Here is an 11,971-nt window from a genome sequence, read left to right on the forward strand (position 1 = left end):
GCCCCAGTGCTGTCCCAAGAGTGATAAAAGCCTGTCTGAACCGGGGCCAGGTATTTGCCTGAAAGAGGAAGTCAGGCGTGTATAGAAATATACACACAGCAGGCATCAAATGGGGGGAAGTGTTTAATCTGCCTTTTGAATGGATTAACGGTTGGCTTTAAGAAGGCGCTTCTGACTTTTGGCTGTGTAGACCAGGAGGAGAGGCCATGCCACATAATGAGGATGAGCACCAAGGAAGAATTAGTTGTATGTCTGCCATCAGCAAAAAAGAGCCATAAAATTATTTCCAGGGAAAGCCAGACTTCCTCATGTCAAACTGGGATAGGAAAAAAAAAAATCACCCGCAGAGGATGCTTTCTATCAGTGTTGGAAAGTGTTTGCTTTCAAAGGCAGCATGGTATAGAGCTGAGCTGCCCGGTACACTGGCTACTTAGCCCCACGTGGTCACGCAGCTCATGAGCTGTGGCCGTTTCCAATTGAGTTGTGCCGGAAGGGTAAAAAGACACACCAGATTTCAAAGACTTAAGAGGAAGAAAGCCAAGTATCTCCTTGATCACTTCTTAACACCAATCACATGCCAAAATGATACTATTTTGGATAAATCGAACTAAATAAAATGTTAAAATGAATGTCACCTGTTTACTTTTTAAAATGCGACTATGAGGAAATGTGAAATTACCTACACGGCTCGTATTGTATGTCTGTGGGAAGGCAGCGGTCTAGACTCTGAGCAGGGCTTTGAGGTCCGAGAACATTGGACTGAAATTATCCCTGCTGCTCACTTGCTGTGTAGCCCTGGCAGGAGAACACCCTTCTGAGCTTGAGTTTCCAGTTACGTGAATTGGGCAAATGACTGCCTCTACTTCCAGGTGATTATGATGGCAAAGTACTGAGTTTATTCAAAGTGTGGACAGAGAGGCCCACCCTCGATAAATATTAGTTTTCTTCTTCCCTTCTCCCTTGCCACATAGTTTGAAAACCTGGAGGGAAATGATTTTGGATTTTGAATCCCATAACCTGGCCAACTACCATTCAAGTGTCAAGAAAAATTGAGACCTTTTATAGATGCGGAGACTCATGGAGGCACATTGAAAGTGCTGCTTGAAGGTGGAGCTTACAGAGTTGCCTGGGTGGCTCAGTCGGTTAGGCATCTGACTCTTGATTTCAGCTCAGTCTGTGATCTCTGAGGGTTGAGAGATCGAATTCTGCATTGGGCTTCATGCTCAATGGGGAGTCTGCTTAAGATTCTGTCTATCCCTCTGCCCCTCCTCCCTGCTCTCTCTCTCAAATAAATAAATCTTAATCTTCTTTAAAAAGAAAAAGATGTCACAGTGTCACCAGAATGAAAACAGAAGCTGAGAGAGATGGGGCACAAGAATCACAGTGGTCAGCAAAATACCAGGAACAAGCTATTGATCGCTGTACATGATTATGGAGGCAAAAGTCAAATGATAATAATAGCACTAATGATACAACCCAGGATCTGAAATCATAGATGTCAGAAGGGAAATGAAAGAGGAGGAAGTGAGATTTCCATTTTGTTCGGGAGGAAGATTTAGATATAGATTGCAACTAAAATACTATAATTTTACAATTTTACTTATGCTTTGGTTAAAAATTTCAAAGTAGCAAGTAGAAAAATAGAAAAATGATGATCGTTTCGAGATTGCTTTAAGAAAAATAAGTGGAACAAAGAACAGTGTGTCAGCACAACAGAAGGCAGGAAAGTAAAAAGAAGAAATAAGGGCAGGTCATGGTAAAGAGAACAAATGGAAGAAGACGGCATGAATAAATCCAAGAATATTAACAATTGCCTCAAATATAGATAGGTTAAATATGCCTTTTTTTTTTAGAAAAGCAAAAAAGAAGAACAGATTGGTTGAACAGTTTAAAAGGCTAGCAATATGCCATTTACAAGAAACAGCCTTAAGGTGAAATAACATCGAAAAATGAAAAAGTAAAGTTTGAAAACATAGATCATTGAATGCTAAAGTGAAAAAAAGGGGGCAGAAATGTTAAATTCACAAGAGTGAAAGTCAAAAGTAGTAAGAGAAAAAAGGATGATAGTGACAGTAGGTCCATGTCTTTAACAACATCATGGCTATGGACAGCAGAATTTTGAAATAGGTAAAGGAGGGGCACCTGGGTGGCTCTTTGGTTGAGCATCTGCCTTCAGCTCAGGTCGTGATCCCAGGGTCCAGGAATCGAGTCCCGTGTCCGGCTCCCAGCGGGGAGCCTGCTTCTTCCCCTGCCCATGTCTCTACCTCTCTCTGTGTCTCTCATGAATAAATAAAAATCTTTTAAAAAAGAGGGAAAAAAGAAATAAAGGAAAAACCAATAGAAATAGAGGATAGACAAATTCCCAAACACATCGGTAGGCTTTAACACAACTTCCCAGAAACCAACATCCAAAACTCAAGAGCGTCGGTAGGTAGGGCTTTTCGTTGCAAGTTTATGAAGTTTGTATATTTTCATAACCAACAGATTGACAATAACATTCTTTCCAACCATGTATGACAACCAAGTCTCCAAAGAAGCAATCACAGGCCATGTTTTCTGATCACAGTGCAATACAGTTAGAAATTAATGACAACATCAAAGCCAACATACCCCCAAATTACTTCTGCCATGAAGAGGAAATGAAAGCAAATTATAAAGTTAATCAAGGTCAATGACAGTCCTACGAGAAACAAAGCATGGTGGGCTGGGGCTGCCCCCGCTGCAGGTGCTCCTGGCTCAGACCCCCTGTCTCATCCCCGTGGCCTCTGCTGCTTGAGGGTGGATGTCTCCACACCTGCTGCACCTCACCCCCCCCCCAGAACTTGCACATTAGCCACAGCCCCTTGCCCACCACTGGCCGCCCAGCTCCCTCCTGCAAGAAGGGAGTCAAGGAGTGTGCTTGTCGTGATGAGCCCTGGGTCATCTATGGAGGTGCTGAATCACCCATATTGTCTCCCTGAGACGAATACAACACTGTATGTTAACTGGAATTAAAAGCTTAAAAAGAAGTGTTCTAGCGATGTCCTGACTCTACTTTTGGTCTCTACAAGAGGCATCACGGCCCTGCTGAACTTAATACTGAGGTACAGCAGCATCTGGTCTCCGCTGTCCATGGCTGAGTATGATGTTTTCCCCACTGTCTCTTCAGATGAATCCTATACTTTACTTGTGAATGGACCAGTGGCTTTACTCAAGGCCACCAGAGTGTGGAGAGTATGATGAGGATGCCATGAATTTTAAGAAATTTAACGTTCTTCACTAGCACAGAGTCTTGCCCTTATCAGAGCGTCGCATTCTCCTATTCTTTGTCTCGTGTTTATACACCAAATGACTCCCATTGGTGACCTCATAGGCCTGGTTACAAGGGATTTGAGTCATACCAGAATTTGATAGCCCTGGACATACACAGTCTTGGGGAAGAGTTCAGAAAGACATCGTGACTCCATGTTACAATGGCCCTACACAGTCCGGAGGAGCTATCAACCCTCTTCTGAATTCAACTTACAGCTCCCTGTCTAAATTTTTTTAAAGAAATTAGTACAGTGTTTCCAGATCAATCCATCCGCTTGGGAGGAGATCAAGTGGAATTTAAGTGTGGGGAGTCCAGTCCAGAAATCCAATTCTTTCATGAAGCAGAAAGGCTTTGGCAAAGGTTTTAGAAGACTTAGGATCTTTCTATGTTCAAAAGCTTCTAAAAAAAAAAAAAGCTTCTGAGTTTTGTTTCAACCATAAACAAGGATCCACAGTCTGGCAAGAGGTTTTTGATGATGGTGCAAAGCTTCAGTGAAGCACTTCAGCTCAAGTCTGGAAAGATCAAATGTATGGTGAGGAACAGGGTGAAATCACAGCAACTGGTTTCCCTGTGGTCCTTTCTGCTCCTTGGTACGTAGATTTGATTAATTATGAACAAGGCTGGAGAAATTCCTATAATGTGGATCCTCTCAATTTTGATGGTCCTCAAGAACAGAAAAAATTTGGCATTGCTGGAGAAGCTTGTCTGTGGGGGGAATTTGTGGATGCAACTTACCTCCCTCGGAGATTATGGCCTCAGGCAAGGGCCATTGGTCCAGAGACTCTGGAGTCATGGAGACATCAAAGACAGAGAGGATAGGGGCACCTGGGTGGCTCAGTCAGTTGAGCATCTGCCTTCAGCTCAGGTCTTGATCCCAGGGTCCTGGGATGGAGGCCCACGCGGGGCTCCCTCTCAGCGGGGAGTATGCTTCTCCCTCTCCCTCTGACCCTTCCCCCTGCTTGTGTTCTCACTCTCGTGCTCGCTCTCTCTCTCTCTCTCTCTCTCAAATGAATAAATAAAAAATCCTCAAAAAATTTTTTTTAAAAGACTGATTTCTCCAGTGCTTAATAGAGAAATGTAAGATGCATTTTGATTACATCCAGGAAGATAACAAAGTGTCCGTTTTCACCACCATACTGCCATAGCAGGAAGACAGAGAAAAAATACAAGAGGCATAAATATTGGAAAGAAGAGAGAAACGTGTCTTTGCTTAAAGATAGTACTGATTATCTGTCTTGAAAATCTGAAAGATTTCTCTGAAAAGTGATTAGAACTATAAATAATGTTCATATAATTAAGGAAATAGAAAACAAAAACATTAACATTAATAGCCTTCTTATACTAGCAATAACCTATTTGAAAATGGAATTAGGGACGCAGGAGTGGCTCAGTGGTTGAGCGTCTGCCTTTGGCTCAGGGCGTGATCCCGGGGTCCTGGGATCGAGTCCGGCATCGGGCTCCCCACGGGGAGCCTGCTTCTTTCTCTGCCTGTGTCCCTGCCTCTTTCTCTGTCTCTCATGAATAAATAAAATCTTTAAAAAAAGAGAAAATTGTATTTAAAAAATTACATTCATAGTATCAACAGTAGCAAGGACGTTAAAAAAATAAATAAAACCAGGACAGACTAAACCTAATACAATTTGTAAGATTTAGTTGAAGAAATTAAAGAAGCATATTTTTCCTGAAGGATATTAAGTAGTACCTGAAAAATGTAGTTATGCCATGTTTCTGAAAGATACAACTCAGTGCTGTAAAAATATAAGCTTTTGTCAAATTCATGTATAAAGTCAATGCTTTTCCACTTGAAATTCCAACAAGAAACTGTAAGAGGAAGTTGACAATCAAAAAAAAAAAAAAAAGACAATCCAACTCTAAAATTCATATAAAAGTGAAAAGGTAATAAAAGGAACCAAGAGAGTTTTTCAAAAGAATATTGGGTATAAGTGGCCATATCAGAAACAAAATATGAGTACCCCATGAGGCCATAGGAATTCAAATAAACATGCATCAGCTTCTGAAGTCTCTTTTCTGTTCTATTAATACATTTCTGCTAAAGTATTATAGAGTAGTTAGAAAAATGGTGTAATTTGCTACCTATGTGGAAAACCAATATTTTAGATTCCTAATTCACATCTCTTTATTTAAATTATTTATTTCCTAAGAACTAAATTTCAGTTGGAGTCAAGAGCTAAATGTAAAATCAAAATAAGGAAATTATCAGAAGAGATTTAGGAGAACTTAAATGAATACAATAAACTCCAAACTATTGTTATTTAAATGGAAAAAGAAATCACAATATAATACATATATGTGTTACATCAAAGTAGACAAAAACACCTGGGCAAGGAGCTGGAAGGATCCCTATCAATAGGCCAAGAAGTGCTTACTTCTAGAAACCACCTAAGTGTTCAGCAGGGAAAAATGATCTTTAGGACATTTTATTTGGTTGAATTGAAAAGGCAGGTCAGGGCAGCCCGGGTGGCTCAGCAGTTTAGCGCTGCCTTCGGCCCAGGGCGGGATCCTGGGGACCCCGGATCGAGTCCCGTGTCGGGCTCCCAGCATGGAGCCTGCTTCTCCCTCTGCCTGTGTCTCTGCCTCTCTCTCTGTTTCTCTCATGAATAAATAAAATCTTAAAAAATAAAAAGGCAGGTCACCCGGACACCTGGGTAGCTCAGTGGTTGAGCATCTGCCTTTGGCTCAGGTCGTGATCCTGGGGTCTCGGGATCAAGTCCCACATCGGGCTCCCTACGGGGAGCCTGCTTCCCCTTCTGCCTATGTCTCTGCCTCTCTCTCTCTGTGTCTCATGAATAAAATTAAATAAATTTTAAAAAGGCAGGTCACCTATATATATATATATATATATATATATATATATATATATTTATACTTATAATGTGGAGTCATAGAGAAGTAATATAAGGTAGAAGGACTAGAATGATATTTAATAATTTGTAAGGAGTAGTAGAGTTTAGGGAGGGGTTGGTGACGCGGTATGGACAGTGATTTGGGTACTTAGCTGTTCAGCCCTACAGTGCTGTGCAGCAGAACTTTCTGTAGAGAGGGAGATGTTTTGTATCTGTGCTGTCCCGTTCAGTAGCCCCTAGTGACACGTACCTGTTGAGCCCTTGAAATGTGGCTAGTGTGACTGAGGAAATGAATCTCTAATCTTACTAATTTTTTTTAAAAAAGAGTTTATTTACTTATTTGAGAGAGAGAGAGAGTGAGCAAGAGAGAGCATAAGCAAGGGGAGAGGGGGAAGCAGCTACTTGCTGAGCAGGGAGCTGGAAGTGGGGCTAGATCCCAGGACCCTGGGATCATGACCTGAGCTGAAGGCAGATGCTTAACCGACTGAGTCACCCAGGTGCCCCGATTTTACTAATGTTTAAAATTTAAATAGCCATGTACAACTAATGGCCAATGTGTTAGAAAGTGAAGCTCAATATACCTTTAAATTGTTTGAAAAAAAAAACCTTAATTTTTTTTAAAGATTTTATTTACTTATTCATGAAAGACACACACACACACACAGAGAGAGAGAGAGAGAGAGAGAGAGAGAGAGGCAGAGACACAGGCAGAGGGAGAAACAGGCTCCATACAGGGAGCCTGACATGGGACTTGATCCCGGGACTCCAGGATCACGCCCTGGGCTGAAGGCAGGCATTAAACCGCTGAGCCACCCGGGGATTCCCAAACCTTAATTTTTTAACAATAAAAATGTCTATCTCTATTACGGTTTAGGTTATGCTGGGATGACAAAATGTTCTTTAAAAAACCCCAATCTGAGACTTAACAAACGTTTATTTCTCTCTCCTATTGCATATGTTCTTCATGAGTTGCCTGGTGGGCTGTGCTCCATGCATTGTCATCCTAGGACCTGGACTGATGCAGCCTACACCTGCCTCTTCACTGGTCACCATGGTAAGAGGAAAAGAGATGATACGAGGTCTCATGGGGGGCAATTCCAAGCCTTTCTCCTGGAAGGAATTAACATATGTCCCTTTTTGAATTTCATTGCTAAGAGCAAGTCTCATGGCCACCTTGAGTCTAAGAGAGTAGGGAAATACAAACAGACCGGGTGCCCAGAGAGAGGTGAATTTACACACAGCTCTAATGTCTACCACATTTGCATAATTTCCTTTTTTAAAAAAAGATTTTATTTATTTATTCATGAGACACAGAGAGAGAGAGGCAGAGACACAGGCAGAGGGAGAAGCAGGCTCCATGCAAGGAGCCCGATGTGGGACTCGATCCCGGGTCTCTAGGATCACGCCCTGGGCCGATGGCAGGCGTTAAACCACTAAGCCACCCAGGGATCCCCACGTAATTTACTTTTTAATTAAGAAAGGAAGAAGGAAAAGCCAAGTGAGAAACTGGAGCTCAGACCTCTATGGTAATATTCATAAAAGTTTGATCAGTATTTGAAAAAGTTACTCACCTACCCAATTCCTCATTTATGTAAAAAACAGTCATCTTTGGGATGCGTGGGTGGCTCAGTTGGTTGAGCGACCGCCTTTTGATTTTGGCTCAGGTCATGATTTCAGGATGGTGAGATTGAGCTCCCATGTGGGGCTCTGTGCTGAGCTTGGAGCCTGCTGAAGATTGTCTCTCTCCTTCTCCCCCACCCATGCTCTCTCTCTCTTCAAAACAACAAAAAACAACCAACCAAACTCCCTCCCCCCCACAGTCATCTTTATTTGCAGAATTGGAGACCTTAGCATATGCTGAAACCGTAGGTTGTTGCTTCTCAAGCTATTTTGGTTGGCTACCTGGGGAAATATTTCAATAGGATTTAACAGTTCTTATCTTGTAAGGCATTCAGGCTGATACTGAATACACAGCTGTTTCTTCCCAAATAATAATTTATTTTGAGAAAATATACCAATTACTGATAATACTATGATTAATGATATTTCTGCAACGATGTGCATGTGTCTTCTAGTAATATGATCATGTACGATTTTGATGGCATCTGAAAAATTGATAGAAGTGAGAATTTACTGCTCATTTCCACTCTTCAGTGACTGCAAATGAAAGCAATATCGTAAAAGAAAGTATAAAATACTTATTGGGAAAAATGTGATGGTAAACGAACCAGGAATTCAGGCCACACAAATTCTAAAGAATGAGTCTCTGGGTCCCTGTAAGAACTGATTTTGCTTACTATGCACAGGTTTGAGTCTTATAAGAGGCTAAGGTGGGGGAAAAATCCCCATTTTATCCTGTGGAAACTTGCTTTATCTTGTTGGAGTCTAGGCACTAATGGGAGAATACATTACTGACTCTTCTATTCAGAGCTTCTAGAAAAGGGATATTGTGCTTTATCGGTGACTGCTTCCTGCATCTGTTGCCTAGTCTGGGTCAATCCTACATTCACCTGGGTGATATTATTTAAGGCTCCTTTGCGCTGTTGAGCAGTGCTTGAAATTCAGTGTGTTTCAAATCCAGCCCATGTCAGAGCACTTAACCCTTTGAATGGGAATGAGTTAACTAAAAGTGTTGAAGCCCACTGAGCGAACAGCCTCATAACACAGCTAATACTCAAACCATGTTAGGATTATTGAGCCTATTGCCACAAGAAATACCATCCCCTGGAAGAACCGTGGACATCTTGGTATGGGGGATCCGGGAATGCCTCCTTAGAGGGCTTACGCTGATGCTAAACCCTCTAAGGAAGATTTAAGAAATCAGGGCCTCTTCTAGCTTGCCTGTTATCAAGGAGCTGTGACCATTTGGTGATTGGGTATTTTAAAATAATGTTTATTTAGGAGACAGGAGGATTAAAGCAAGGCTTGAGTGGTCATTGGTAAAGAAGCAGCAGTCATCCGTGTCGATTGTAAGAGAGGAATGTCTAATCATTTTTGTGGTTGTGGGTTGGACTTGTCTGAGCATAGTTCATTTTTTTTTTTTTTCGGTCAGCTTTGCTTATGGTTGAGAATATCAGGATTGACTCCAATAGGGCTGTTTTTCTCAGGCACGTGGCTGCCTCCATGTTTAGGACCTGTGCCTGGTCTCCTGTATTTAATTACTTCAGTAGGTTGAATTTCAGTGGAATTGCAAAGAAACAATGCATTGTTGAGGTATTTGAAGAGGAAATTCACCAGATCTTAGTAAGGTGTCGTAAGGTGAAAGAGGGCTACAGGCAGAGGACAAGTATAGACAAGGAACCTGAAACAGACAACTATTCAACTGTATAAATGAGTTGACTGGTTCCAGATGAGCACTGGTACATGCTGATCGTCATTAGGGGTGCCTAATTGTCACCTGTATGCACCTGGAAGAGGAATGTGGCGATTGCAGCAATGGCCTCAATTCCTTCCTCTTCCCCACATCCTTACTCTTTCTTTGCCTTGGCCTTGTCGTAGTATATATCCTCCCCTTTTGACTTTGGACTTGGCATATGATTTGCTTTGGCCAATGGAATTTTCAGCAGATGTAATGCAAGCAGAAAAGACTTCTTTGAGAAAATGAATTAGAGCCATAATCTGAAAAATGAGAAGGGGTCAGCTAGGCCAAGGAAGGGGGCAGGCATGAGAGGTATGAGATTTCCAGGAAGAAGGGAGAGTACTTTAAGAGATTCAGAATAAGGGAGCAGGGACTTCAATGGAGAGAGAGTGCTTTGAGACTGACGAGAAAGGCAGGGCCTAGAAAACACTCATCTTCCACAAGCTGCACGACAGATTTGGGAATTTCTCCTACAGTAATGGAAAACTATGGAAAAGGCTTAACCTGAGAGTGACATGATCTAATTTACTTTTGTAAAAGCTTGCTTTGGTTGCAGAGTTGTTATTATAATTAGAGAGAGAATTTGGGACAAATGAGCCCTAGCATTTCCCCATCTTTGTCAGGGTGCCATGCAATACAAATTGGCTCTCTCATTTGTTCTATTAAAATCAATGACTTTGTTTAGGCAAAGTGGCTTCTGGACATTATCCCAGAGAGAGGTTAGAAGGGTACTTCATAATATTCTAAATTTACTAAATGAAAATTAGAGAGCGGCCAAGAGGATTGATTTTGGGGTGAGCCAACAGTCCTTGGTGGCACGGGGCCAAGCAAAGGAGGGCCATTAGGCTGAGTTTAGAAGGTTGAGGCCATAGGTAGCCGAGGAGCTGCCATTTTATTTCAGTGGTGACTCATTGTGGAAATGAGGTTGATAAGAATAAATAGATTTTTTCAGTGTGAGAACTAAAGCGCACAACCCTTTCCAGCATAGCCTCTCTCTAATTATTCAGATTTGGATCTCATCTGGAGGTGTACTTTGAGGCCGTGTCATGTGTCAGAACATTAGATTCTCTCATTTGGAAACTCAAGAGGGCTTATATCGCATAGCCTTTCATAGGAACACAAAATTGAGACAAAAGTGAGATCAGATGACACGAAGTCTTAGAAACTTGAAATTCTGAGAACAGGAAATAAAATCACAAGAAGAAATTTGGCTTGCTTTCTAAAGTTGGCTTATTTGCTTTTAAAAACAAAAAGCCTTTAGAAGTATTCCCAAAATGGGCTTGTGGATTGCTGATTTTACTGGTTACTTAAGTTTTGGGGCCTAGTTTATCTTTATAACTTGATGTATCCATGTTTTTAAATCCAGAATGAATGACTTATGAGAGGAACTTTGGTCACACCAAAGTTCTATGCAGACTAAAGTATTATGTAATTGTTAGGAGAGCACATTTTTAGGAAGTTGAATTATGCAAGCATAAACTGTATTAAATGTTGACAGAGGTTTTAAGAGTTTCTCAAGTTTAACCCTGTTCACATTTTGTGCTAGGTAATTCTTTGTTCTGTGCACTGTTGGATGTTCAGCACCATCTCTAGCCTCTACCCACTAGACGCCACTAGCACCCCCCAGCACACATTAGTGATAAATAAAAATGTCTCCAGGCATTGCAAATGATCCCTGTTGTGCCAACTCACCCCAGGCTGAAAACTGCTGGGTTAGATACGATCTGTTTTTGAAAAAAAAGAAGCTTCTTGTTATGTTGTCCTGTGGTTTTCACCATGGCTAAAGCTGTGAGTGAGAGTACAGGGGTAAAATGTCAGAGGTACTAGTTGGAGTTTTGGAAAAATTTTTGCTGGTCTCTAAAGAGGGAGAAAGAATCTTAAAAATGTGTGTGTTCAAAGAGATGGAAAAATATTCCATGCTCATGGATTGGCAGAATTAATATTGTGAAAATGTCAATGTTACCCAGGGCAATATACACGTTTAATGCAATCCCTATCAAAATACCATGGACTTTCTTCAGAGAGTTAGAACAAATTATTTTAAGATTTGTGTGGAATCAGAAAAGACCCCGAATAGCCAGGGGAATTTTAAAAAAGAAAACCATATCTGGGGGCATCACAATGCCAGATTTCAGGTTGTACTACAAAGCTGTGGTCATGAAGACAGTGTGGTACTGGCACAAAAACAGACACATAGATCAGTGGAACAGAATAGAGAATCCAGAAGTGGACCCTGAACTTTATGGGCAACTAATATTCGATAAAGGAGGAAAGACTATCCATTGGAAGAAAGACAGTCTCTTCAATAAATGGTGCTGGGAAAATTGGACATCCACATGCAGAAGAATGAAACTAGACCACTCTCTTTCACCATACACAAAGATAAACTCAAAATGGATGAAAGATCTAAATGTGAGACAAGATTCCATCAAAATCCTAGAGAAGAACACAGGCAAC

General features: G+C 41.3%; 1 pseudogene; it reads left to right on the forward strand.

Moving 5' to 3' along the window:
* Positions 1–3,086: 3,086 nt before the first annotated feature.
* LOC140627696 (beta-hexosaminidase subunit beta pseudogene) lies at positions 3,087–5,767 on the forward strand (annotated as a pseudogene).
* The last annotated feature ends 6,204 nt before the right edge of the window (positions 5,768–11,971 follow it).

This window comes from Canis lupus, chromosome X (genome assembly GCF_048164855.1).
Source record: "Canis lupus baileyi chromosome X, mCanLup2.hap1, whole genome shotgun sequence".
In the NCBI taxonomy this organism is placed as follows: Eukaryota; Metazoa; Chordata; class Mammalia; order Carnivora; family Canidae; genus Canis; species Canis lupus.